Below are 15,297 nucleotides of genomic sequence, written 5' to 3' on the forward strand. Positions count from 1 at the left end.
ACTGTACAAACACAGCTTTTTTAATCTCCAAAACCGCCCGTTTTGGAAACCTCAACTCGAGAAAGAGGCATTTTCAAGTGTAATGGCCACTGATTAACTTTTCGTAAAATTATAAAATTATAAAAGGCCACTGATTAACTTTTTGTAAAATTATAAAAGGCTGAAACTCAGCACCTGATGCAAATACAAACGAATGTTACAGCCCCTTAACTCCATTCACCATCGATTGCATTTCCCCACCATTTTAGGCTATGACAGTTACTTTCTGATGCTGCTGTGTAATCAGGAAATGTGACATGTAAGACCTTGGGAAGAGTTTGAGTTTTACATTTAGGGCACTTCCTTTGCTGGTGAAACACACCAGCTTTTACAAAGTGATTTTCCTAAAGCAAGGCAAAAACTTGCAAAGTGTGTTTTCTAACTGCATGGTATCACAGAATCTATATGTAGCTAGACACGTTGTAGGAGTTCGTGCATAAAATTATAATTTAAAAAAAAGTTCTCAACTTTTGCACAAAAAGATTCCACTTTCATATGTTTTTCTCCTGCAAAGTACTCCCTATACCAGTTTTTTCTCCACGTCTGTAAACAAAGTGCAAAGTTTTTAATGCCGTTAAAAGGTGCAAGTTATAAAAATATTTGACAAAGTTAAAGAACGAATTTTCACAAATTCGCACCGCTCAATTTTTAGAACAGATTCTTTTCGAGCATTTAAGGTCGGCGTGCCCTTTTACCCATACTTTAGTTTTAGTAAAGCTGCACTGGTCAGCATTCCCTGACTCCATCCCACAATTTGATGCTCTGTGCTGAGACATCAGCATTCAATTCACGAAGTGTTTTTTTTTTTTATTTCTATAAATAATTTGCACCTACTCATAAGAACACTTTGGCATTGGGCACCGAAGCTTGCAATAGCTTTAGTCCGCATTTGTTTACGGTGTAGACAGTGACATATTAGGACACTCTCAGGAAATGACTGCTCAATGTCTTGTAAACTTCGCAGGAGATTCTACAGTACTGGTTAGACACGATATGTACAAGTGTAAAACAGAGGTAACAGCGAGTTACCCACTATCTGGACTCAATGCAAGTAGTTCTCGCGAGAACAGAAACATTTTGTTATTTTGCTATTCGGCAAATTTGTATTAATTTTAAAATAAAGCAACTCCATTCATGGAGGAGTCAAATCGATATATGATTTCTGATTCCAGACACAATTAAAATGATGTATAGAAGGTGAAGAAGATGTCAATCAAACAGTAAAAGGAAATATGATCCATATTTACAAGCATGTAGTAGAAAATGTAATGGTATACTCCAAACTATAAAGTAGATATGTTAATGTAAATAGTAAGGGCCAGATTTAAGACCAGTGCAGCGCCACTTTTCTTGCGCACCTTAGCGCACCTTAGCGCCCCCCTAACACCACCATGTGTGTGCTGTATCATATACATAGTTTTTGACGCTAGTTCAGATCTTTGTAGGATTAGCATCAAAAAATTTGACGCTAATCCTGCAAAGTCCATGGAGGCCCATTGTAAACAATGGTGTGCGTCCTCTTAACGCCTGCTCTGAGCAGGCGTTTAAAAGTGCTGAAAAAAATGACACAAATAAATCTTTTAGATTTGTTTGCGCCATTTTTCCAGCCCCCCTACTGGGGGAACGCCCCCTCTACATACATTATGCCTGGCACAAGCACAATATAGCGCAAAGGGTTACTAAGTGGCGCAATGCATGCATTGAGCCACTTTGTAAATTTGGTGCAGCGATTTTGACCTGATTGGGCCACATTAGCGTAAAAAAAAAAATATGTGAATGTGGCGCAAAGAGGCGCTAGGAGCTCTTAATTCTGCCCCTAAGAGTTTAGTTGTAGTTTCACTGTATGTATTCTTGAGACTCATTCTAGAGAAAGTTATTCTGCTGCCAAGAGCATGGCCAATCTCTGTCCTACCACTGATATCTTCATGCTCTAAGCTAGGATTCTGTGGAATATTGCTTATGGTTTCTACTTATATGCCATTGCCCTTTCCTATATACAGAGGTGCTTTCACCAGCAAGATAGATGAAAAATCAACTGACTCCTTTTGGCCATTATCTTCTTCTAGAAAACTCTTCATAATTGGTTGATGGGCTTAAAGAGGTCAATCTCTTGGTCCTATTTTATTTTCACAAATACTGACGGGCTATATTCTTGAAAGTTCCTTGCTCTTGAAGGCATTTGCCATAATTATTACTCTGCATTCTTTGTTCGTCCTCCTCTGCCTCTCACTGGTTTTACTTTTGTATTCAGGATTATTGGACTGTATAATTTCAAATTTACATCTCTGTCTCCACTGGATCACTCTAAAATATCGGTTTATGGCAGTCAGTTCTTGGCAGCAATCAGTTGTCCAGGAAATTGATTCTAACCTTCTCTTGATACTGTAAGTCAGGGCTGGCTTTAGGGCGTTTGACCAGTGCAGCCACACTGGGCACTGACCTGGGGATGTAGGCTCTGACCTCAGGGGGGGTGCTGTGTTTAGCAATAATGTACAATTTAAAAACACTAGCTGCAGAGTTTCTTGTGCATCCAGCATTAAGGCAACAATAAAAATGTCAAGATAACTCTTGAGATTAATGTTCCTGCTGGAGAGAGAGAGATCAGAGTTTTGTCTAGTGGCAGTTTTGCCTCGCCATAAAGTAGCACAGAGGGTTAATATGCCTGCTGGAGAGAACGCATGCTGTGCAGATTACCAATCAGTATTTTATGTGGATAGCCGAGTGGATTACTGCTGTAATGACAGAGATCCGTTTATTACCACAGTTCAAAGGATACAACCCGAACATAGAACAATGACTGTTATGAACTGTCATCAAAGAGCTGCATGCAAACTGTATAAAATAGGTTAGAATGTTATGCTTTTACCCCCAGTCTTTCATTATCTATTCCTAATCTTGATTAAAAGGTTTTGTTTAGGTAGTCATACATTCTGATTAGGAAAGTCAGCCTTTACCAGTGATTTAAAACAAATTAAAAGTATGTGAGAGAGGGGCTATGGAGAGATGAGCGGAACGTTCGGCAGGTGGTACGGAGGGAATCCAAGGAGGTGGTCATGAAGTGGGGGGGGGGTGCACCAAAAGTTATTGTCGCACCGGGTGCACCAGTGCTAAAACTGTCCCTGCTTTAAGTCAATAAAAGCAGTCAGTCACATCTCTTTTAGACTTGTACTGCTATCACAGAACTTTATGTGCTCTCACTTGTTTAAAGCAGTTCAGATATAGATGGGAAAGAATGTTGGACTACCTGGATGAATCACCTAATACTTGAGACCTTCCATTGTGCCGCGAGAGCTTGTCATGTGAGATGAAAAGCCTACTTGCACTCTCTTGCCACAATGAAGTTGCAGTGGTCATACATCAATATTAATGGACCTGCTTTCATTAATTTTAACCTTCTTTAACTTAGTGCCATATATGCACTGCTAGAAACTCTGTTGGTCTCATGTGTTTCGACTAGAAATGTTCTTTTTCAACTACTTGATAAAACGTGGTTTATAGAGCTGTGGTACTTAGAATGCATATGTATATATATATATCTATATATATGTATATATATAGATATATATATATATCAATCAGGGGCGGCTACTCTGTTTGGGTAGAGGAGCATCTGCGCCAGCTAGGAGCAGCAGCTGCCAAACTTCAACACTACAGCGATAATAAACTGTGTTTATTATCGTTGTAGTGTAGAAGGGGCAGGGCCACGGGCCATGACGAGCACAAAGAGGTAGTGCTCCGCACTCCCCCTCAGTACGCATGTATGTTTGGCAGGCCGTATCAGGTTGGCCAAACACACATGCGCACTAAGCTCTGTCCAACCCAGCCACGCAGTGCCAGGTTGGAGAGAGCAGGCAGACTCTCCCAGTCCGCCTAGGAGCGCCCTCGCTCCAATCCGACCAATCCGAACTCTGCTGTCATGCTGCCATCAGCATGACAACAGAGTTCAGATTGGCTGCAGGGCAGGCTGGGAGCCTGTGCCTGAGCAAAGGAAAGAGGAGCTGGATGGTGGTGGTGGTGGCGGAAGGCATTCAGGTATGTTTTTTTGTACTCCCCAGAGCAAACTGTTCAGAAGCAGCAACTTATTTAAACCTGAATTTGACAGTGATAATGCAAGATGCTCTCAATGCGATACAAGTGAGGATAGTCGGAATGTCCTTGTCTGATCTAGAGTCCAGACTCTTAATAGTGGCTCATCTGGGATATAAAAAACACTGGGGCATGTTTACATGGAACTAGCACAGTGCTGTGCCAAAATTGGCAGCGCCACACTGCGTCAGTTCGGAAATGCAGGGAATATGGTGCACCCTTGTGTTTCCCCTAGCGCTGGCGCTAAATTTAGCTCCAAAGCAGGTATCCTTGCACCATAGTGCAAGGTGTCTGCGTTGAAGGGAGTGATTGTTTATGTCCAGTGAGGTGTCTCTACCTACACATAAACAATAAACAATAGCGATTTAGCACTTCTCTGTGTGCTGCAGAATGCAAATTGTGCATTGCCTTTTGCTCTTTCTTTTTGTGCTGCAGAATGCAGCTCACATAGAAAAAGTAAAAACGAGGAGAAATAAAAGTATTTCTCCTCGTTGTGCCATGCTAACGTCACCCTGGGGTGTACCTATAAACAATTACATTTGCAGCATGCATTAGCGTAACATAAAATTTAAAATTAAATTTTAAAATACATGATGATTGCCACTTTTTGCAGAAAAAGAGAACATTCACAAAATATATTAGGATTTCTGTTTGCAGTTTACAGAAGCAGCATGTGGTAAAGTGTCTCTTAACTAGCTATACTAAATAAACCAATAAGATTGTTTCTTTCGAATGTAGATGATTATATTATGTGTATAATGGCGGCAGTGGGTATTTCATCCTGGAGGAATCAATGCTGGTAAAATCCCTCTATGCATTGTCTTCCATTTTTATTGTGTAGGGCAAATCCAGCACCCTAGGGTTGAAAGGTTGACAGCAATATTTGCAACTGGTGTTTTGTAAACTCGAGAACCAGCGTGTAACAACAGTATGTTGTTACACATCAGCTCTGCATCAGCACTCACTAAACTTTCCATCACTTAGCTCTGCGACAAACTACTTTACAGGAGTGAATATCCCTGAATACCTGTAAGCAGAGCCCAAGGGATGCAACCAGCGTCAACTGGGCTCTGTACAATGCCTTTCCAGTTCACAAAAAATAGTTCATTCAGAAAGATAAAGGAGACATGCCGAGCAGTGTGTCATTACTTCACAGCATTGCACATCTGACATTTTCTGCATAGAAATATTTAAAAATGCTGTTTGATCATCGTACATTTTGTCATTTCCCATTTTCATCAATCAGGTTGTTCAATAAAAGTCAACAGCAACTATCACATGACTGATGAGGGATAATTTGATATTGACGTGGATGTGGATGCCCCTGAACCCTGACCTACACACCTGTATAGAGAGTAGAGACACTCAGATTCAGACAAGACACACGATCACACCGGCCACTGTATGATTTCTATGAATCCTATGAGTAAAGCCTTTAGTCACCGAGGGCAAAACCTTGATATGCACTTTTCGTTCCATCTGCAGTTCTCCTTGAACTCACTTCTCTGTGATTCCACCTCTTAGTCCTCTCTCACAGCACTGTGATTGTTCTGAGACTGCGCCAAAGCATATTTAGGTTCTTGAGAAGGAATAAGAGTTTTGTTCCTGTTGCCTGTTGATGACGCAGAAAATGAGGGTTTTCATTTATTGACGCATAAACGTAGTGTGAAATAATCATGTGTGACTTTAACCGAACTAAGATAGATTGTACGGGGACAAAATGTGCCCTCAGAGTAGTTTGCCAACATTTATAAGTGTGCTTTATATAACGTGGTGTATTAGAATTGCACTAATCTGACATAATCATAAACGTGTGCTACGATTTGCTTGTTTGAAATGTTTTAGCTTAGCATTACTTTAGTGCAGGCTTCGGCCTAGTTGCCTGGTCTCACGATTTAGATGCTCGTATTTTTCCAATGTGCTAATAAACGTGTATTTCTGCTTGAAGCTGTACTTTCCCACTGAGATCGTTCACATGCTTATCTGCCAGCCTGGCATTTTTTCTCTTTGCTCCAAGGTCAATCTGCAGGTGCGGACAATGGAAGCTCTGAAAGTGAGTTAATTGGTATAAAATGTTGCAACTTGCGTACCCGTCTCCAAGGATAATGTATGCTTAAGTAAAAGCTTGAGAACTGTTGTTTTTGATTGGACAATTTGAAGCTAACCTATGAACCCTCCAATGGAAGACCCTACTGGATTTGAACTGTTGTCTATTTAAACCAGGTGCACGAGAAGAAAGGAGCCATTACCAGCCCGATACCCGCCATTTTGCAGGACATTGCAGCTAATATGGCCCACCTTGCTGCGACGCCATTTTGAAAGAGACTTTGATGCTTTCTCTAATCGAGAGAAAGAGACTTAAATGATTCTAACCCTAGAGACTTTAACTTTGATTTGTCCCTTTACATGAAGTAGTAGTTTATCTTGCCGCCGTGAGGCAATTGCCCCGTCCACCCCTGCCCCTTTGCCTCGTCCCATGCTGATCGAGAAACGATACCTGTGAGACAAAGACTTCCTTGAATGCTGATTGAAATTGGTAAATATGAAAGGAAATTGTACAATTGCATTGTGTTTCTTTTAGGTAACCAACTGCTGATTTTGATAAGAGCCCTAGTTAGGAGTTTTCTAAATTAATGTTGCTAAATTGTTTTTGCATGAAGTCCCACATGCCGATGCTAATTTGAGGTTAGATGAGGATTCCTTTTTGTTGCACGATGCAATTTGAGACCTTGTTATGCTGACTAAATGTATGCAATTAGCTCATTACAGATTATAGTTTTAGTGATTTGCATTGCTATTATCGAATGCCTTGTTATTCAAATGCTGCATAGATTGCACCTGTTTCGCCGTTATGGACAGCTATTAATGTTCATTTACGTTTATCATTTGCTGCTGAGACACATCTATATTGTGTTAGCTTTGTTAATATAGGGAAATAAATTCACTAACTTTGAATAAACTGGTGTGGTTATTCCTGACTGAAAGGTCAGGGTTCGCCGAAATGTATTCTGGATTAATTGTTAAGTGTTATGTTGATCAGGGCATTGCTTATGTTCGTTATTGATTATTGGTTTGATTAAATTGACTGATTAAGGGTGGAGAGGGTCCCACTTAGCCAAAAGATTCATCGGCCAAAAGAGCGTCCAAAGTACAGGTAAATTACTAGTACGTAACGCTCTATCAGTAGATGGTAGCAGAGGACGGTTTAGACTTTTGGGACCCCACTCGAGACATACATGGTGTTGAATTAACGGTTTCGACTTTTGAGATCCCACTCGAGAAGTTGAATTAGATTTTCTTGGGTAAAACAGATTGAGAAAATGATGATGGGCTAGGTCCACCGCGACTTTCCCGGGATCTCGGAGCTTGCGAATGAAGAGAATGGAGGTGTGAGATCAGCGTTGGTGGTACTAGTGACGGTATGAGTGAAGTTAGGATTTTGCGCTTGCACAGCTTATTGCCGCAGATTGTGTGAAAAGGTTGCGAGGATTTTAGAGAATAGCGGAGGTGCGACTCCGAGTGTAGAAGTAGGGAAGTCGTCGAACTTCATAGAAATAGCGGAGGTGCGACTCCGAGTGTGAGAGTAGGGAAGTCATCGAACTTCATGTGCATGTGGCGCTTCGTGCATAAAAAGGTCCACGTGGTTGTTGTTGTTGAGACGGGCCCTGCGAGGTCAAGAGACTCCGGAGTATGTTGAAAAGTGTATGAGACACTTGTTTTATGTTGTGGTCTGGTCGGTTTAGTAGGTTGATCGGGCGTGGTCAACGAGTCGGTACGTGTGTTAAGGGAGTGAAAGAATACTTCGACTTCGGGCTTTGACAAAATTCTAAAGTGCACTAGAATAGATCACTGACAAGTTGAGAGCAGTCTGCGGGTCAGATTTGCTTGCGAACGTGGGGACCGAGAAAGATGGAATAACTGCCGAGGCTAGTGAAAAATCCCTAAGGTCCTGAAGCGATTGTGTTACCCCTCCTGTAGTAAACCGACAGATCTGTTTTATATTTTTGGTAGCTCGCGATACATGCCAGAAGTTGTTACGAGAGGAGCTGAGTGAAGGAGGACTAGCCGCAAGGCTTTGTCAGCCGCAATGTGTGTGAGTGTGACGTCACTAGGAGCCGCGCTGGGATAGGTTGGTTGTAGAGAAGGGTCGCGCACGGATTGGACGCAGTCTGTGGGGCTCGATTGGAAGGGGAAAGGCAAGCGAAGAGTATTCCGGGAATTAAAGTCACTTATTGATTACAAACTTTGTGAAATAAAAGACGAGAAAATGAAATTTTTTAAAGCATTAAGGAGTGCGATGAAGGGGGAGTCTTACATTAAAGCGAGCGTAGGAGAGGAGACGCCGCCCGAAGGTACACCAGCTTACATTGTAATGGAGGAAAAGGGGGTAGCTCCGTGCCTTTGGCTAAAGCAATGGCACAAGCTGACAGAGAAACATGGGAGCGTAGCGTTCCCGGTCCATGGGACATTCAATATAAGGATCCTAGAGAATTTGAGATTCGCGATGTACGACATGAAGGTACCTCCAAGGCCAGCACAGTTTGAGGCTCTAGCGATTTGGGAACTAATGGCTAGACAGCAGCAGCAAAATAAGTTCGAGACTAGGATAAGAAAGGTAGAAAAGACACTAGCGGACGCTAGGTGGGATAATGCACAGAAGGTGTGGAGATCAGATGTATTGCAGGGGATAAAATTGTTTCCCGCAATTACTAAGGAAGAAGAGGAGACAGGTAAGAAAGCTACCTGTAAGACAAACAGGAGGTGTTCCAAGGATAGAGAGGACGAGGAAAAGTTGAGAAGAGAAGAGGAGTTAGAGGATGAGGAGTTAATCATGCAATTGTTGAACGACCGTCCACCACCTTATGCAGAGAGTGGACAAGGTCCAAGTACCAGTTCTGCCCCTCCAGCACCGGTACAGAACAGTGAAACTCAGAGTTCAGGAGCATCATCGGGATCTAAGGACCCGAGTTTACTGTTCACCCCGCAGATACCGCAGGTTAGGAGAATATATCCAGATGTGCCCATATTGAAACCAGCAGAAAATTATCAGCCGCAGGTCCCAAGGTACTACAGCAGTGACAACAGTACGGGAATGATTCTAGATCCGACCGTAATGGGAGGACAGAATGGTCACAACCCAACACTGGCACAAGCTGAATCAACCCAGTTTTTGATGCCTCAAAAGCAGATGCAGGGGGGAAACGCACATGCTCAGACGACGGGGAGTCAGATGGGCATGCCGGCAATGATGACCCATAGTTTGGGAATGAACATGTCTCAGAACATGGGGAATGGACAGAACGCAGATGCGATATCCCTACCTATTACTGTAGGTCCACCGGTACCTTTGTACATTCAGCCTAATTCAGGTATGAGCAGTCAAGGATCAATGGTGCAGAGCGGGATGGAAAGGAGGTGCATTCAAAACACTCCAGAGACAACTCCGATAGCGGCCCTGCCAAATGGATCTGGGCCCTTGATGGAGTTTAGTCCCATATGTGCTCAGTCAACACTGGTGAGGTCGACTCCCCCACTGATGATACCGCTATCATCGAACACTGAAAAGTTGCCGCAACCATCAATGGCAGTCGATGTGAACGCTACACTGATGGGGTTGAATGCGCAACAGCTGACACAGTGGTTCAACAGTCTGAATTCCACACAAAGCTCAGCCAGTGGGAAGGGAGAAGATTATCTGAATAGGGTCAGGTTGAACATGGAAGCACAAGAATTGGTGGAAGGGACTATGGGTGTGAATAGGTTAGAGTCCTACTCGGAAGAAGAGCTGAGGTATCTATGTCCCAGGATTACGAGAGAAGTGAACAAGGTACATAGAAGCTTGCAAGAAATAGCTGACAAAAACGGGGTTGACATAGACAAGACAAAACATTTGAGCAGGAGCTACAGGTTGGATTTCGGGACCACAGATTTTGAACACATGAGGTCAGCAGGCATGAAGGCGCACCTTAGAGAATTGTTGCAGAGTGCACAAGTGTGGAGGTGCTTAGACAAATGGGAAAGCAGATGGGTAAAGAGAAAATAAAAGAGGAAAGACAGTGTCCCAGAGCTAAACGAGAAAAGACCACAGAGTAGTGATGCAGTAACCATGTTACCAATGAGGGAGACAGCAGGGGGAAAATTAATACATGTACCATGGCACAGAAGCGACATTCAGTCTTTTACGGATGATTTTCCCAAACTGAGAGAGAAACCGATTGAATGGTATCAACAGACTGACAGGTTTGTGAAGCTTGCAAAATGTCTCTGGGAAGACCTGAACACTCTCTTTGAGATTGTGGTTCCGGCAGATTTGTGGGAGGATTGCAAAAGAGCTGTAGGTTGGCCGACAAGTGAACCAGAGAGAGACAGGGATACGGGTGCACCATCACCTATGGTGATGAGCCTGTACTATAAGGTGATTGAGCATTTGAAGACGAAGGTTGCCGCGAAAAATGTGGATTGGCAGAAGATCGATCGAACTGCCCAAGAGGCTAAAGAGTCGATTCATAGTTACTATGAGAGGTTGTTGAAGGCGTTCAAGAACTACAGTGGCACGGAAACAATAGAGGCGAAGGACATGCTTCATTTTGTGTTTAGGTTTGTGGAAGGGCTGAGACCAGAGATAAGTCAGATGATAAAGTCGCATTTGATTTGTTGGCAGTCGAAACCTATTGATGAAGTATTGAATTATGCGAAATACTGTAGCGACGAAATTGAAGTGAAACAGAAAAAGTTGAAAGAGAAAGTGATGATGATGCAGCTTAAAGCAGCTCAGACAGGTTTGCAAGGTTTGCAAGGGTTGCAAGGGTTCCAACAACAGGTATCGCAACCGCAGCCGCAGTTACAGGGAAATATGATGTTTCAGCCACAGGCGAGAGGCAGAGGCAGAGGAGGTTTTGTGAATAATGGTCCGGATTTGAACACTGTTGTGACTCCGAATGGTGTGCAGGCATTGAAAAAGGTGATGCCATGTCACGTGTGCGGAATCGTCGGTCATTGGAAACGCGAGTGCCCGATGGTGGTGCAGGAAGGTGCAGGTGTTGGTCAGCAAAACAATGATGTCAATGCATTTCAGACAATGAGGGGACCGAAAATGAGAGGTCCAAACCCAAATTTTCAGACCATAAACCAGCTACAGGGATTACAGCCCATGCAGCCGCAGCAGATGCAGATGCCCCGTATGCAGATGACGCAAATGCAGCCAATGCAACAGCAGTTTCCCATGGTACCTAATCAGCAAATGCAAATACCTTTGGCACCAATGAGTCAGCAGCAAGTGATGGTTCCTCCACAGGTCTCGGGTCAGGTAATGAATACAAATGCCACCGTACAACAGTTCCCATTACACAGTGAGAGTGGAATAAACAATGTATGGGAGAGTGAAAGTTCAGGAGAGGAAGGAGATTGTGTGCTTGCAGCATCCTTGGAAGTTGATCAAAAGGGTCCGTACGTGGAGGGAAGAGTAATGGGTCATCGTGTCTCATTCTTGGTTGACACAGGAGCCACACGTTCAACTGTTAAGAGCATTGAAGTACCAAATTTGCCACTCTCAGGGAGAACAGTTCAAGTGGTGGGAGTAGCAAACAGGCACCTGACAAACCCAATTACAGATCCGGTACCAGTCAGCATTGGTAACTATCAAGGGTTACATAAATTTGTGGTATGTGACTCAAGCCCGATAGCACTGTTAGGGAGAGACCTATTGTGCAAATTGGGTTGTTCGATTATGTGTTCGAACGAGGGAATTAAAATTCAGACGAGCAGTGATGGGGAAGAAGAGGACAGTGCAGAGGGGGATGAGATGGAAACTGTCGATGAAGAGTATCCTCTGATTTGTCTCTTCCCGATGATAACTGAAGAAGATATTCCAACTGAATTACGGGAAACAGTAGGAAAGGAAGTGTGGGATATGACAGGGAAAGAGGTGGGATTGATGAAAGGAGTGGAACCAGTGAAAGTGACTGTAAAGCCCAATGCAACCTTTCCCCAGACCCCACAATACCACATGGCACAAGACACCCTTATGAAAGTTGCCCAACTCATTGACGAATTTGTAAAACAGGGAGTACTGAAAGAAGTGTTAAGCAGTCCATGTAATTCACCAATAATGGGACTAATAAAGCCGAGTGGAAAGGTCCGAATTGTACAGGACTTGAGGAAAATAAATGACATCATAGTCAAATGCTGCCCTATCGTACCAAATCCAGCTGTGATAATGTTTCAGGTCCCTTGCGATGCTGAGTGGTTCTCAGTCATCGACTTGTCACAAGCATTCTTTTCGGTGCCTCTTCATGAGGACAGCCAATTTCTCTTTTGTTTCAAATTCTTAGACAGAGTGTACAGTTGGTGTCGAATTCCTCAAGGGTTTTCTGAATCACCGTCAATATTCAATCAGATTCTAAAGAAAGACTTGGATGCATTAGAATTGCCATTCGAGTCAACCCTAGTACAGTACATCGATGACTTACTGATAGCATCAAAGACAGAAAGTGGCTGCACAGCCGATACCATTGCTCTGTTGAACCATTTGGGAAGGAATGGACACAAGGTGTCTCCTTCCATATTGCAGTTCTGTCAGAAGAAAGTGAAATACTTGGGTCACCAGATAGAGAAAGGGTCAAGAAGGATAATGAAGGAAAGGATAACGAGTGTACTTCAAATGAGTCCACCAAAGACAAGGAGGGAGGTGAGGAAGTTTTTGGGAATGGTAAGCTACTGTCGTCAGTGGATTCCCAACTTCTCAACTCTAGCAAAGCCTTTACTGAAGCTGACCCAGAAGGATGCCTTGGATCAAATAGAGCTGAAAGGAGATGAGATGGATGCCTTTATTGAATTGAAAGAATGCATGTGCAGGGCTCCAGCTTTAGGTATGCCTGATTACCCAAAGCCTTTCACATTGTTTTGTCATGAACGTGATGCATGTTCTTTGTCTGTCTTGACTCAAGTCCATGGTGGCATAAACAGACCAGTAGCGTATTTTTCAGCTACCTTGGATCCGGTCGCAGCAGCACTTCCAGGGTGTTTGCGCGCCGTAGCAGCAGTTGGTATCAGCCTCACTCAGAGTGAAGGAATAGTGATGGGACACCCAGTAACAGTCATGGTCCCTCACTCAGTTGAGATACTTTTGACCCGCTCCCGAACGCAACACATGACTGGAGCAAGACTCACAAGGTATGAAACGATAATTCTGGGCTCACCGAATGTGCAGCTGAAAAGGTGCACTACGCTGAATCCAGCAACCTTGCTTCCCGGTGAAAATGCTGAAATTGAGGACGCTGAGGACGTCGAGCATGACTGCCTTCAGGTGACTGAATTTTGCACAAAACCTCGACCTGACATTAAGGATACTAAGCTTGATGAAAATGACCAAATTGTTTTCGTTGATGGTTCATGTCTAAGAGATGGGATGGGAATTTTGAAAGCAGGATATGCTGTATGTACTGTAACAGGTGTCTTGGAAGCGTCCTGGCTTCAAGGAGTCTATTCTGCACAAGTAGCAGAACTTGTAGCCCTTACAAGAGCATGTCAATTGTCTGCATTGATGAAAGTCACCATTTACACTGATAGTCAGTACGGGTTTGGAATTGTGCACGACTTTGGGCAACAATGGTCACAGAGAGGTTTCCTGACTTCTTCAGGATCCCCAGTGAAAAACGGGGAGAGAATAAGGGAATTGTTACACGCCATTCAAATGCCAGCCGAAGTTGCAGTGGTAAAGTGTAGTGCTCATACAAAAGGACAGGACTATGTCTCTCTGGGAAATGCATATGCAGATCAAGTCGCAAGATTTTGTGCCTTGAACTGTATATTACTCAGGGATGAATGGAATTCAATAAGTGAACCAGAACTCGAACCAGCTGAAGCATTTGCCTTGAAGGTCGTAGATACAATAGATGAATTAAAAGCATTACAGAATAACGTCAGGGAGGATGAAAGAGATTACTGGATTAAATCACAATGTATAAAGAGACCAGATGAGTTATGGGTTTCAAATGAGGGAAAATTTGTTTTGCCAAATAGTCTCTTATCGCAGCTAGCGCGGTTCTATCATGGGCAGGCTCACCTAGGGAGAGATGCCATGATAAGATTGTTCAAAACTGATTGGTTTAACCCCAGATTTCGTCAAGCTGCAGAAGCAGTTTGCCATCGATGTGTCATTTGTCAGCAGATGAACCCAGGAAAGGGAACAGTTGTGAACGCGAGCCACATTGGCAGAGCCAGTGGCCCGTTTAGTAGAATGCAGATGGACTTCATTGAGATGCCTGTGCATGGAGGTTTGAAGTATGTGTTGGTGATTGTGTGCATTTTTAGTCACTGGATTGAAGCATACCCCACACGTAGAAATGACAGCCTTACAGTTGCAAAACTATTGTTGAGGGAGTTAATACCACGTTTCGGATTCCCGATCTCTTTAAAATCAGATAGGGGAAGTCACTTCAATAACGAGGTGATAAAGTTACTTTGCGCAGCGCGGAACATTGAGCAAAAACTGCATTGTAGCTATCGCCCAGAAGCATCAGGACTGGTGGAGCAAATGAATGGTACACTGAAATCAAGAATGGCGAAAATATGTGCATCGACAAATTTGAAATGGCCTGACGCATTGCCCTTGGTGCTAATGTCAATGAGAAACACCCCTGATAGAAAGACTGGATTGTCTCCGCACGAAATTCTCATGGGCAGGGCTATGAGACTTCCTGCAGTTCCCGCAAACGCGCTTTTGAATATTACAGATGATATGGTGTTAGACTACTGCAAAGGTCTGGCTGACGTGGTTCGCTCTTTCTCTCACCAGGTGGAAGCAACCACCTTGCCACCGATCCAAGGTCCAGGACACACACTGAAAGCAGGTGACTGGGTCGTGGTAAAGAAGCACGTGAGAAAGTCGTGTCTGGAACCCCGTTGGAAAGGCCCTTTCCAAGTGATCCTGACGACCACTACCGCTGTGAAGTGTGCGGGAGTTCCCAACTGGATTCACGCCAGTCACACAAAGAAAGTGTTGTGTCCCACAGATGAGGAAGTTGAAGCGCTGAAACTGCCAGTGCCTGATAAAACAGTGCTGAGCGCTGAGACAGAGCAAAACCAAACTGAAAGCGAACAGGCAGGAACGGAAGAGAGAGAGATATTCTCTGAGGACGAAGAGACCAACTCACTTGGGGAAGACCAAGGAGA

The sequence above is a fragment of the Pleurodeles waltl genome, chromosome 5 (genome assembly GCF_031143425.1).
Source record: "Pleurodeles waltl isolate 20211129_DDA chromosome 5, aPleWal1.hap1.20221129, whole genome shotgun sequence".
NCBI lineage: Eukaryota > Metazoa > Chordata > Amphibia > Caudata > Salamandridae > Pleurodeles > Pleurodeles waltl.